This window comes from Herpailurus yagouaroundi, unplaced genomic scaffold, assembly GCF_014898765.1.
Source record: "Herpailurus yagouaroundi ecotype Mexico unplaced genomic scaffold, PumYag 140, whole genome shotgun sequence".
In the NCBI taxonomy this organism is placed as follows: Eukaryota; Metazoa; Chordata; class Mammalia; order Carnivora; family Felidae; genus Herpailurus; species Herpailurus yagouaroundi.
In genome coordinates, this window is record NW_024412395.1 from 30,132,477 (window position 1) to 30,145,509 (window position 13,033).

Consider the following 13,033-nt stretch of genomic DNA (forward strand, 5'->3'; position numbering starts at 1 on the left):
GGATGCTCACTGACCTACTTAACAGATCAATAAAGCATAATTCCAAAGGGAAATAAAAATTTCTTAAAATTGTTGATTTCAAATTCATGTTCAATATTTTGCCAGTATTTTGCAGAATGGTCATATTTTTATAGAGACTTTTGCCTAGTGGCAAATTAATTTGTTTTACTTATTTAGTTCCCCAAAGTACAAGTTCTATTGTCTTCTAACCACATGGCAAAACAAGAATAGTTACAATCCTAATCAGATTGAAATGAAATATGTATTATTTCATTTTAAAGAACTATAACTTAAATTCTTCACCATAATTTTATAAAGACAAAGTACATATATGTTAATCAGACTGCTAAATGTTGAATTGTTATTCACTGAGAGTCAAAATGAAAAGCTTACACTGTATGAAAAAATTAAAGGAAAATATTTGTATATATGCTTGTACATCCTTACATAAAAATAGGTAGACAGACACGTTATCTTTAGATATTGTCTCACCAACAGGAAAGGAAAAATGGACAGTTTAACATACCAACAGTTAAAATGTACAATTTAAAAAGCAAAACTATGAAAAATAAAAGTAATACAAGTAACTTCTTTCTTATGTTTAAACAGGATTTTATACTTTTTTTTTTTAATTTTTTTTTTCAACGTTTATTTATTTTTGGGACAGAGAGAGACAGAGCATGAACGGGGGAGAGGCAGAGAGAGAGAGGGAGACACAGAATCGGAAACAGGCTCCAGGCTCTGAGCCATCAGCCCAGAGCCTGACACGGGGCTCGAACTCCTGGACCGTGAGATCATGACCTGGCTGAAGTTGGACGCTTAACCGACTGCGCCACCCAGACGCCCCATGGATTTTATACTTTTAAAAACACTTTGTTTTATTATCTCATTGTGAACTTTATAACTACACTTTGAGATACGAAAAGACAGACACTATTATTCTTAATTTCTACATAAGACAAACAGAAATGAAGTGATTTTCACAAACCTTAAAACTGATCTCATTTTTTTTTACTCTTTTACACTTCAAACTGATATATATATATACACACACACACACACTGAATTACAATGAAACAGCCAAATAAAAATGGACAGACTTGTATCTTAAAAGGATATAAAAGGAAAAATTGATATATGCATTAAAGTAAAATGACATAGACAATCAATCCAAACAAAAGTTAAAGCAAAGAGAAGATGAGACAAAGCATAAATTACTGTAACCAAAAAACAAACAAACAAAAAAAAAGTGGTGACTGAAGTGGTGACTGTTGTTCTCTTCCTAATTCTAAAAAAAAAAAGAAAAAAAAAAAAGACTTAATCAGAAATCTAAATGGAATTTCCCCAAAACGAAGCTCCACCAAAGAAAAGCAGCACAGTATAGGTTAAGGACCACTTAATTACTAACTATAATCAGCCCATTTCAATTGACCTTTTAAGCATGATTAAAGGTTTTATCGTTGAATTTCACAGTTTTGGTTTTTTTTGAGCCAACTTAAATTCTCTATCCTTGACTAACGTGCATAAGGATACATTATTAAATATACCATGTCACAGCTACCACTGCTTCCATTATTACTAGTCCTTTGATGGAGAGAGTACATAACACCTTAATGGAGCCATATATATATACATATATATACAACATTATATGTATCTTACATATATATATCATATTTTCTTTGAAATTCAACACCAAAACTCCTCTCAAATAACCAGTAACTTTTTTAGATTTAGGTTTTAAATATAAGGTATTATACCAAATCAGAGGTAAACATCATTGATTCCAGAGAATTTGCTCTGAACTGGCCAAATGTTGAATTCAATTAGAGAGTATAATATGTTATCTGGGGTTATCCTGTTTGCCCTCATATATGTATATATGTATATGTACATATATGTACATATGTATATGTACATATATGTACATATACATACATGTATACATACATGTACATGTGTGTATATATATATACATACACACACATTTTATTTTACAGCACCTCATGTCTTAAATGCTCAGTAGACCTAAGATTCTAAAGGTCACTGAAGAAATGTCAATGTTATCAGCATACACATTAACACATCTAACACATTTTTCTTATCAGCTATCAACACCTTAACTTAGATTCAAGTAATCAGTTACCTGGCAGGGACCTAGAAGAATAAAATATAGGACTTGTACATTTTAATTAAGAGGAAAATGTGACAAACAGGCTCTCTTATGAGGTAGGAAAGGACAGGTATAACTGGGAAAATAAGAGCAAAGGGCAACAGAGGTTGATGGAAATGGTCTAAACACAGAGCAGACTACTCTGTTTGCCTTTTCCAGCTTCATGAAAAACTGCAGGACTAGGCTCATCCTTGGTTCTAAACCAGCCATTTTAATCTTCTCAATAAACCAACAGATTCAATATTTGATTTCTCACATTTCCACCAAATCCCAGCATCCCCTCCACTACACACATACAAGCCTAAGGGAGCTGCCATGGGGGGCTCTTAGTTAAAAGATTTCCACTTGAAGGTGTCTGACACCTGGGGTAGCAGAGATCAGGGGGACATTGCCAAAGTGTGAAATCTGCCTCTGTTTCCCTGCCAGATTCTTTGTCTTGGAACAAAGCCAAAGTGTAGGCCTATTGGGTCCACCACCACTGAATGCGGATGTAAACAGAAGAGCAGGAGAGGAGCACCTTCATCGTTATACACTGTATGAAGCTCAAAGAGGTTTGACCTGTGAGCATAAAGGCGGGGTTTTGAGTCAGCAGGGGGTAAGTGCAGTCTGAGGTCCAAAAAAGATCCAGGAAGTCCACTCCAGTGGACCAGAAACAAAAAAATGAAAACAGTTACCTGCATGGTCTAATTTATTTAGATTTATTCTGCCTAGTGGAGTCTTTCTCTGTGTTTTTTTTTTCAATATTTGCTTTTTCTTTTTTATAAGTAATCCATGTTAACTACAGAAGACTTGGAAAATACACAGATGAAACTATACATCACCTGAGATTCTACCACCTGGAGATAACCACTAATAACATCTTCATGCATTTCTTCCCAATCTGTTATTTTCCTCTTCATATATATCTTCATATATAGTTGCAGATAAAAATAGATATTTTGCCTTATATGGTGCATATGGTTGTATAACCCTTTTTATCAGTTATTTGATGTGAATATTTTCCTAGTCACTCAAATTCTATAACATGATTTAAAGGCCACAGGGTCAGGTATAGTGTATCACCGATGGGTGCTGATGACTCAGGGGAACTCACAGGCAAACCACCATTTCTTAATTTTTACCAGTATCTTCCCTGGAACGTTGGAACGCTGAGTCCTGGCTCTCAAGAAGAGAGGAGCCATCCCCTGGCCAAAATCCCCTGGTCATACTGCTATGACGACACCACCATCTGACTCAGTAAAAACACAGCCTACACCTGTGGGATTGGACTTACCTGGAAAAAGAAACATCTGCTAATTGTCCACAACCTGTGAATGGCGCCTGGGACTGCCTGGCCACTCGGGCCAAATTCAACAACTTCTGCAGCCCCATTTCTTCAGCTCTACCTCGTCCTGTTCCCCTCCCTGCTCGTCTTTGTAGGTGTGATGCCAGCACATCCCCTTCTCGAGTCTGTTTCTGTGATGAGAAGTGCACAGAAGGAGCGTTAATAACACGTATCACGCACTGTATTGTTTTCGCTGGTGACCTTTACATAGAAGTACGCGAATTTTACTCTGGCGATACCTGTGGTAGATCTTCTCACAAAGAGAGGGGATCTTCTTTGCACTTTTGTCATATTCATTTAACTTTTTTTTTTTTTTTTTAACTTTGCGGTTCCCCTGCCCGCGCCCAAGACTGCAAGGCTCACTCCAGTGGCCCTCCCACCGGGCTCTGGAAAGAGTACAGTACGGGACCTCTACCAAGCTCCACTTTCTCCCCCACCGGCTGGAAGACCGGCTAGGGGCGGCACCCTTCTTGGCCACGCCCAGTTTCCCAGGGAGCCGCGGTTTCAGCGCCGGGCTAAAGCAAACCACACGCTGGGATTACGCTCGGCCCCTGAGCGGACCTGCGCAGTGGCTTCAGGCAGCAGGCGGGAATACCACGACCATCCATCAGAGGCTGGAGGGGAGGGCTGGGGTTCCCCACTAAAAAATTATTTACTGAGCACTTACTTTGTGCCATTCAGTATGTAACATGATCGTGGTCTTTATTGAATCTCCATTACAGCAAAGGAGAAAGGAGAGATTGAAAAAAAATAAAACAATAATAAAATAATTACAAGTATTAAAAAAATGCTATCAACCAAATAAAGAGGTCAAGATAAAAAATTCTTAGGGAAACAGTTTGAAGACTATAGTCACAAATGCTGTCTTGAAGAGGTTTCTAGCACATTGGAAGACTTCCTTTCCCCAGGACCTCAAAAACTTTTAAGTATTTTTCTTACCATTTTGTAAAACACCTGATGCATTACAGGCTAGGAGCCTTAGGAATGAATTCACCATCTGCGACCCACACGTCCCTCTGCCCCACCCATGTCCAGTCTTTATGCCTTCTCATTTAAATATGTCTATTGACACCTCACTGGAAAAGTTTACCCATAGTGAATGAGTTAAAGGATTAAGCATGATAAAATGCATTTTTCTTTCTAGCCTGCAGCAGTTCAATACATAAATTATGTCTTTGATCCTGGCAACTCTTCGGCAACTAAAAAGATGTTTGAAATAGGAAAACAGGAAATGCCACAGAGAAATGTGTCTCTTTGTTTCTTTTGAGAGAAACCTTCCCATCAGAGGTGCAAGAGTAGTGAAATATGCTAGAATTTAAGAGTCAGCCACACCTTTAAAATGAATTCCAGCTCTGCCACTTGCTTAGTGTGATGACAGGGCAAATTACCTAACCAAACTGAGTGAGCCTCAATTTCCTCATCTATAAAATGAGAATATAGTCCACAATGCAGTGTAATTCTAAGAATTAGAAATAATGTATGTAAAGCATCTGGCGTTTGGTGGCATTTGATACATTGCTATGTTATCAGTACTTAAGAACCTGTGATGTATGAACTATTAGCTGCATTACTCTCATCTTATGTCCACCAGGATCAGAGGTGAAATAACTAACTTTCCCATAATTAGAAGGTGAGGATTTAACTTTGAATCCTATTCTTAACTGTGTTTGGAGCCCTGAGAGGAACTAAAATGTGGAATAGCATCTTAGTAGATTCCATCAGTGGTGTCTCAAGTATAAGGCCATTTAAAGTAACACTTGGTGGATAGAATAATATGTAGTACCAGGATGTATCTTAAAAGTACTGTGGCAAGGTGAGGGCTGGGACTGCTGACTTGCCTGCAACTGTCATAACTCAGGCAAGAGTAAACTTAAAAAGCAATGGGAGAGCAGGAAGGATAAGGAAGTTAGGACCTAGTGGATTAGCTGTGGTAAGAGAAATCTATCATAGGGGGTCCCAAAGGAGCACTCCTATGCACCAAACCTCAATGAAGGAATCTAATTCAGACCACATTTCAAAAATACTTTACTTTTTGTTGTGGGAAAGAAGTTTTATTTGAAAATATTTGTCAGAGATGGTAGTGGACTAATCAACAGCCTGGACTGCATACAGAGCGCAGGACTCTTGGATGGAAAGGGCTTGCACAAGAAAAACTATTATAGTACTCCAGTTATGAGATTGAGCTCCAGCCTGAAGCAAAGAGCAGGAACCACAGAAATCCAAGCCTTTCGACTGAGCCAACATGGGGACAGGAAAGAGAAGAAAAGGGGTATGAAGAGGCACAGACTCATAGGAAATGCTCCTGGGGCTCTGGTTATAGGTTGCTTGGCAGCAAAGATATTGGGGAAGCAATAGGAAAGCCTGTCAGTCACAACTAAGTCAAATGTTCACCTCAGAGTCTTAATTCCAAGTCCTGTCAGATGGAGGGCACGTGTTATATATCCTGATTTAGTAAAAAAAAATGCTTCAGAATCAGGCAGAATATTGAGTATGTATTTGGAAGACTTGACTGCACATATCTGGAAGTGTTGGGAAAAATAAGCCTAGGGAACATGAAGCCTAAATGGGACGTCCACTTTCTTCATCATAAGTGGTAATACATACAAATGGATTTTCACACAGGGACCCAGACTATAAATCATTATTGGTCCACCACAAAGTCAAGTGATGATCTCTGGAAAGGTGGTTTTGGGGTTTTGTTTGTTTGCTTGTTTGTTTACAGAGAGACAGAGAGAGACAGAGAGAGAGAGAGAGAGAGCATGTGAGCAAGGTGGGGGAGGGGTAGAGAGAGAGAGAGAGAGAGAGAGAAAGAGAGAGAGAATCTTAAGCATGCTCCATGCCCAGAGTGATGTGGAACTAGATCCCATGACCCTGGGATCATGACCCAAGCCTTGATCCTACAACCCTGGGAACATGACCTGAACTAAAATCAAGAGTCAGATGGGTTTGTTTGTTTGTTTAATTTTTTTAACGTTTATTTATCTTTGAGACAGAGAGAGACAGAGCATGAACGGGGGAGGGGCAGAGAGAGAGGGAGACACAGAATCGGAAGCAGGCTCCAGGCTCTGAGCCATCAGCCCAGAGCCCGACGCGGGGCTCGAACCCACGGACGGTGAGACCGTGACCTGAGCTGAAGTCGGCCGCCCAACCGACTGAGCCACCCAGGCGCCCCAAGAGTCAGATGTTTAACTGACTGAACCACCCAGGTGCCCCTGGAAAAGTCTTTAAGTATAATATTATTAGACACAAAAATATTGGCTGAGGTCAATTCCCTAAAATACAACATATTGAAACCCAGAGGGTAAAAAAGGAATATGAAACAGCATGTTTAAAAAGTCTAGATAAGAGGTCCTAATACATATAAATCTATTTTGAGTATTGAGAATTTAGATTAGTAGAATTATAGTTCAAATATCAGAGCAGGAATATGGAAAATCCTGCACTGACCTATTGTGGCAACTTCAAGATATTCAACTGGCTTTGGCACTGATATGTCTTCTGACACACACAATACTCTGAAGACAGGCAAGTTTCAGAAGATAAGGAAATCAGTGTGCTTGACACGGGGTGTAGGAATTTCACATCTATGTGTGTTGGAGTGGATGTTGGAGAAAGCCAGAGTGGAACCAAGTGTTTTTCTACAATGTTTAGTAAGAGAGTGGGCTCATTGGATGGACATACTCATACCATGGATTATTTCTAGGTATCGACTCACCTTTGATAATGAAGATGTTTTCCATCCATATAATTGTTCCCCTCACATCCTCTTGCCTGATAACTTCTTTTTCCCATGATGGATCATGATTACTGAAGCTCTTTCATATAGCAGACCACCGAGGTCAGCCCTCCTGGAGAGGACCCACGATGATCATGATAATTAATGGTGACTGTGACAACAACAGCTACTGCTACTATGGTAGTAAAAAGTCGATTGCTACCATCAATATTACTGCTAACATCATTGACAATACTACTCCTATTATTATTATTATTATTATTACTGTTACTGTTATTACTACAATTTATCCCTACTATTATTAGCTTCTAGTGAGTACCTTCTATGTTCTAAGCACTATATTTGCCCCATTAAGTAAATTTTCTCCCATTTATTAATAACACTACACTATAGATAATATCAGGTACATTTAACTTGTAAGATGGTTAAGTGGCCTAACTCAAACCATTCAGCTATCAAATGTTTGAATCAAATTCCAATCCAGATTTTACAGACTTTCAAAATCCACACTCCACAATGTTATCTTTCTATAGGAAAGCACCCTAGAAAGCTCATTTTAATTATATTTTTAATTCACTGTATTATATTTATAAGGCAGCTCTTTTTAAAACTATTTCTTATTATAAAACATTTTCAAACTTATAGAAAATTTGTAAGTACAGAACAAGCATTTCTGTTCTCTGTGCCATTTGAGAGTAATCTACCAACCTAATGCCCCACCTTTTATGTGCATTTCCAACAAACGAGGGTATTCTCCAACATAACCAGTCCAAAAATCAAAATGAGGAAACTAACGTTGATACATTACTATCATTTAATCTTTAGACCCCATTCAAGTTTTGTGAATTGTCCTTACAATGTTTTTGTTTTTTTTTTTAATTTTTTTTCAACATTTATTTATTTTTGGGGGGGGGGACAGAGAGAGACAGAGCATGAACGGGCGAGGGGCAGAGAGAGAGGGAGACACAGAATCGGAAACAGGCTCCAGGCTCTGAGCCATCAGCCCAGAGCCTGACGCGGGGCTTGAACTCACGGACCGCGAGATCGTGACCTGGCTGAAGTCGGATGCTTAACCGACTGCACCACCCAGGCACCCCCCCTACAATGTTTTTTATAGGAAAATAATTAGTTGAGAATTATGTGTTGCATTTAGCTGTCATAGCTCTTTATTCTTCACAAGGGAATTACTTCTCAGTCTTTTCTTGACTTTCATGACCTTGTGTTTTTGAAGACTTTAGAACCAGTTATTTTGTAAAATATTCTTCAGTTGAGGTTTGTCTAATGTTTCCTCATGATTAGATTCAAGTTATGTTTTTTGATGAAAATATCACATTTTCCTAACTGTATCCTATTAAATGGCATACAATTTGGACTTGTCTCAGGACTGACGATGCTCACTTTAATCAGTGATCAAGGTGGTGTCTGTCAGGCTTTTCCTCCATAAAGTAATTCTTCCTAGCCTCCTTGGTAATAAATGCGTATTTTGTAGGGATCTATTTTAAAACCATGTAAATTTCCCATCTTTCCTCAAACTTTTAATGTATCAAATGGTCCTAACTTTTCAAATAAGTACTATTCTTACTGCCATGTTTTCCTTTTGATGCTGGAATTATCACTGGTTTGTCTGGTGGGAGTCCTTTCAAACTGGTTTCTGGATCTTTTTGACATTACCCAATCATTCTGGGGCCTTTTTTAATTTTTCCTGGGACAAGAAAGATCTTCTAGACTGAAATGGGCCCTGCCTCAATCAACTATTCTGGAATCAACCATTTATCCTAGGAGCGTTGGTTTCTTTCAGTGGAAAATATTATGGGGCCATAGTCTAGGCACTAGGTCTGTTCATGATATTATGAAGCAGCAATCTGGGTACCAGGTCTGCTATATATGTATAAACATATATATACATATGTGTGTGTATGTGTATATACACACATATGTATATACACACATATGTATATATATTCTTATATTTACACATAATTTACACCTATATTTATATCTATATAATTCTGTATTTCTTTATGTATCTATATGTACTGAAAATTAAGGGCTCTTTCTGGTTTTATTCCTTTCCATATATGTATAACTCTCTTCTCATACTTGGGTCACCTTATCCTTAACATAGTTACTTATTTGATCAACCCTCTGTGTATAAGCAGTCTGTCATGTCCAGTTTTGCACAGCTGCCCTCCTCACCTCACTTTGGCTCTGACCCAGACAAGGCCACTCCCATAGCCTATGTGAAAACTGCCTCTCCTCTCTTAAGCTTTGATCTGCCCAGTAGAGCAACTGGTTCAAGTATAAATAGAAAAAACAAAACAAAACAAAAAATGTCTGTAACTTTAAATATCTATCATCTACATTTTATTTTTCAGTACATTGGGAAGAGTTGACTGAAGGACTTTTATATTTAGTTCCTATTAAAGAACAATTCTTCAATGTGATAGATGTTCAATTACATTACTTTGGGGCAGGAGTTGGCTTTGTGGCCCAAATTCTACCTGTAGCCTCTTACAGCCCCAAAAGCTTAAAGCCCAGCAAGCCAAGAATGGTGAATGGTTTTTACATTTTTAAAGAGTTATTATATATATATATATATGTGTATATACACATATATATACACATATATACATATACATACACACATATCTATCTATCTACCTACCTATCTATCTATATATGTATACACACAGATCAAATGTGACCCCCAAGATCTTAAATATTTACTATCTGGGTCTTTACAGAAAGGTTCTAGTCTTGGGTATCTGTTTGCTCTGCCAACTTGGCTAATTCTTTACCTAGAGGTAGTGACATAAAGTGCAAAAAGTTCTTGGGCTGCTTTAAGCCTCAGGACTCTAAAGAAGTTGCAAAAAACCATTGAATTGCCATCTTACAAAAACAGAGGTATGAGTAATTTGCAAAATCATCAGTGAGAACAGGATAGTGCTAGGATAAAATCTTAATCACCCCACTCCTTGTCTTAGATTAAATATGGCCAGGTCCATTAGCCTCTGACTTGCATGGCCATTAGTGGAAGGCTGGCCTCCAATTCTATTTATTTCAATCAACACCCTCTTATGTAAACTCCTAATACTTTATTATATGAGTTTGTATAACTAAAGAATTAATTGAGTATAGCCCCAATTCAAATTCAACACTAAATCCATTTTGAAATAAAATGATTGATTGCAAGAATTGCAAAACCTGGAAGTAGAATTTTTCAAGAGAACAGAGTCATTATTTCTGAGTTACACACCAAATATTAACAGGGTAGGCGGGCCAAATTGCCATGTTTGGACTAATGTAGTATCTACTTATTAATGAACCTTGCACACTTGGCTTAGTGTTTTGTATTAGAAACACGTAAACCTGGCTCTTTAGAGGCAAAACTGCAGTTTCTGGACAAAGAGAAGGAAATCTCATTAATACAGGAAAAAGACTTATATACAGAAACAGTTTGAAAGCCCCACTGACAAAGGCATGTCTGATACCATTTCCTTTCTTCCCCAACAGAAGAGAAAAAAAAGCTCCACTCAGCATTATTTATCAATATAAGTGCATCAATTCAGTTTCCCACATATTGTGATATCCCTGCCTTAAAAACAAAATATCTTCTTTTAAGGTTTTAAATAGCTACATCCTGTTTCCTTTTTTTTTTTTTAACCTTACCCAAGCAGTGCCCCAGATAGAAGTACAAAGAGGAAAGGTATTTGAGGAGGGAAAAGAAAAAACAAAAAATAAACTTTCACAGTGCCATGAATTCATATTCCAGTATTATTTTATATTCTCACTTAAAAGCTTGGGCTGAAATGTGAGTCCCAGTGCAGTGCTGGTACTAATTGCTATGAATAATTCAAATTTTATCACTCTCCAGGGCCTCTCTGGGGCCGGGCAGCGGAAGCCATGTTTGGTACTTCGGAACCCACAACATGATTGTTCTCAATGCTGCAAAATCCACAGGAAGCTGGAGCTGCTTTATCTGGTAAACTGGGAAAGACAGGACAGAGGAGAAATTGGAGAGCATTAGCCAATCCAAGGAACCAGCTAGTGCTCAGTTCATTCCATACACACTAAGATCTAAGTCTTACCTAAGGTCTACGGATCTGGGCTGTATGTGCTCTTTTGTAAGAAGGTTAGAGAAAGCTCTACTTTTCTTTGGCTCAAGAGAGAAATCCTGAAGCTGCTGATGCTTTGAAATAGGTCCTGGAGAGAATAAAGGGAAAAACTGGAAAAAATATATATGTATTTCAAAAAATACCTCACTCAACTGCCTTGTCTGCGTAATAACATTGAGCAAGACTGTCACTCTGAAGACATATTAGCTCATTTAGGTAATTAGTGTGAGCAGCATGTTTCCCTACTTATTCCATTCAATTATAGGGTTCTCACTTTGTCATTACTGGAGTGTCTTAATGTGACTTGTAATTAGTGTAATTACAATCCAATGTTAATTATATCTGCCACTTAGACATAATTTTATATAGTAATGGTCTCTAATCTCAATAACCTTATTATGTTGTTTATTCAAACAGGAATTAAGTCTTCTTTCATGCGTCAAATATGGAGATTACAAAAAAGTACTGCTTGTGTCATTTTGGTAGTTATGACAAGGGAATCTCTGAAATAGCAAAATCATAATTTGAGACAATGTCTGCATGTGCAAACAATTACAGCAGTTCCTCCCTGTTTCCAGAAATATGCCCATGTATCTCCAAATAACTGTGTGCAGTGGCAGTTTGAGCCTTGACTTGCTCATGAGTTCTGGGAAGAACTAATGTGTGTACATCTAAAAGAAGCCTATTATGGTGGTTCGGTTTATTAGTATACCAAATGCACTCATTGCTGACCATTTAATGGACCATTGCTCTGAGTAACTAACCATTGTATACAAAGTAATAATATCACCTCATTGGAAGAGCACATTATCTTTTAAAGTGCTCTTAAATATATTATTTCAGTTAATCCTGAAAACAACTTTGTGAGAGTAGCAATAGCAGATATCAGATAATTTTAAAAGATTGAAAAAAATAAAATAAAATAAAAAACATTGACCAGGCTCACTTAGCAAAGGTAGAACTATTAATCAAAAAGCAATTTAGCAGAAAGGTTGAGCATGAGCTCTAGAGGTAGATTTCTAGGGTTTGAATCCCAGCAACTACACTTAGAAGAAGTTCAGTGCCCTTGAGCAAGTTACTTAACCCAGCAATCCCTTTGTGTCCTATTCTGCATAGCAGGAATAACAACAGTATCTACTCCAGAGGGCGGTTACAAGGATTAAATGGGCAATAGAGAAAAAGCCTAAAACCGTTCTTGGGACAAACTAAAAATGAAATAAATGCACGTTGCTGTTATGGTTACTCTTAAGAGCACTCTCATTTCTTGATTTGTAACTTGAAATCTTTTTCCTATAGACTACATCACTTCCTTATAGCTTTTCTTATGCTAATTACCAATTAAAGATTTGATCTTCACCCTGCATGGTTTTGTGTACATAGAGTATATTCATTTAGAAATAGATACCCCTGCCCCAGTGCTATTTACTAAAGCTAAAATAAAGAATCCTTTGGCCAACTCTGCTGTTATAAGAATACCGTACTATGAAGTTCCTTGGGAAAGGATTCAGTGGTTTATTACTCCGTACAAGCACCAACACTCACACTTCCTGAATACTCAGAGTGATACTTCCCATTACTTTAGCATTTCATGAATCCTCAAAACTTTAACAGACTCAAAGGCAATAACATAGGCAAACTATTCTTTACATTAAGACCTACAAAAATGTTAGTTTTACTTATTTAAT

The 13,033-nt window shown here is 37.7% G+C and overlaps 1 long non-coding RNA gene across 2 annotated transcripts in view; it reads right to left on the reverse strand.

Moving 5' to 3' along the window:
• Positions 1 to 13,033, reverse strand: part of LOC121030532 (uncharacterized) — a 170,596-nt gene that overhangs the window by 118,994 nt on the left and 38,569 nt on the right. For both annotated transcript variants that reach the window (XR_005790284.1, XR_005790283.1), the window contains 3 exons: positions 11,025 to 11,436; positions 7,213 to 7,345; positions 3,447 to 3,628 (listed from right to left, as the gene is read on the reverse strand). This is a non-coding gene — a long non-coding RNA (uncharacterized LOC121030532). The remainder of the gene's footprint in view (positions 1 to 3,446; positions 3,629 to 7,212; positions 7,346 to 11,024; positions 11,437 to 13,033) is intronic.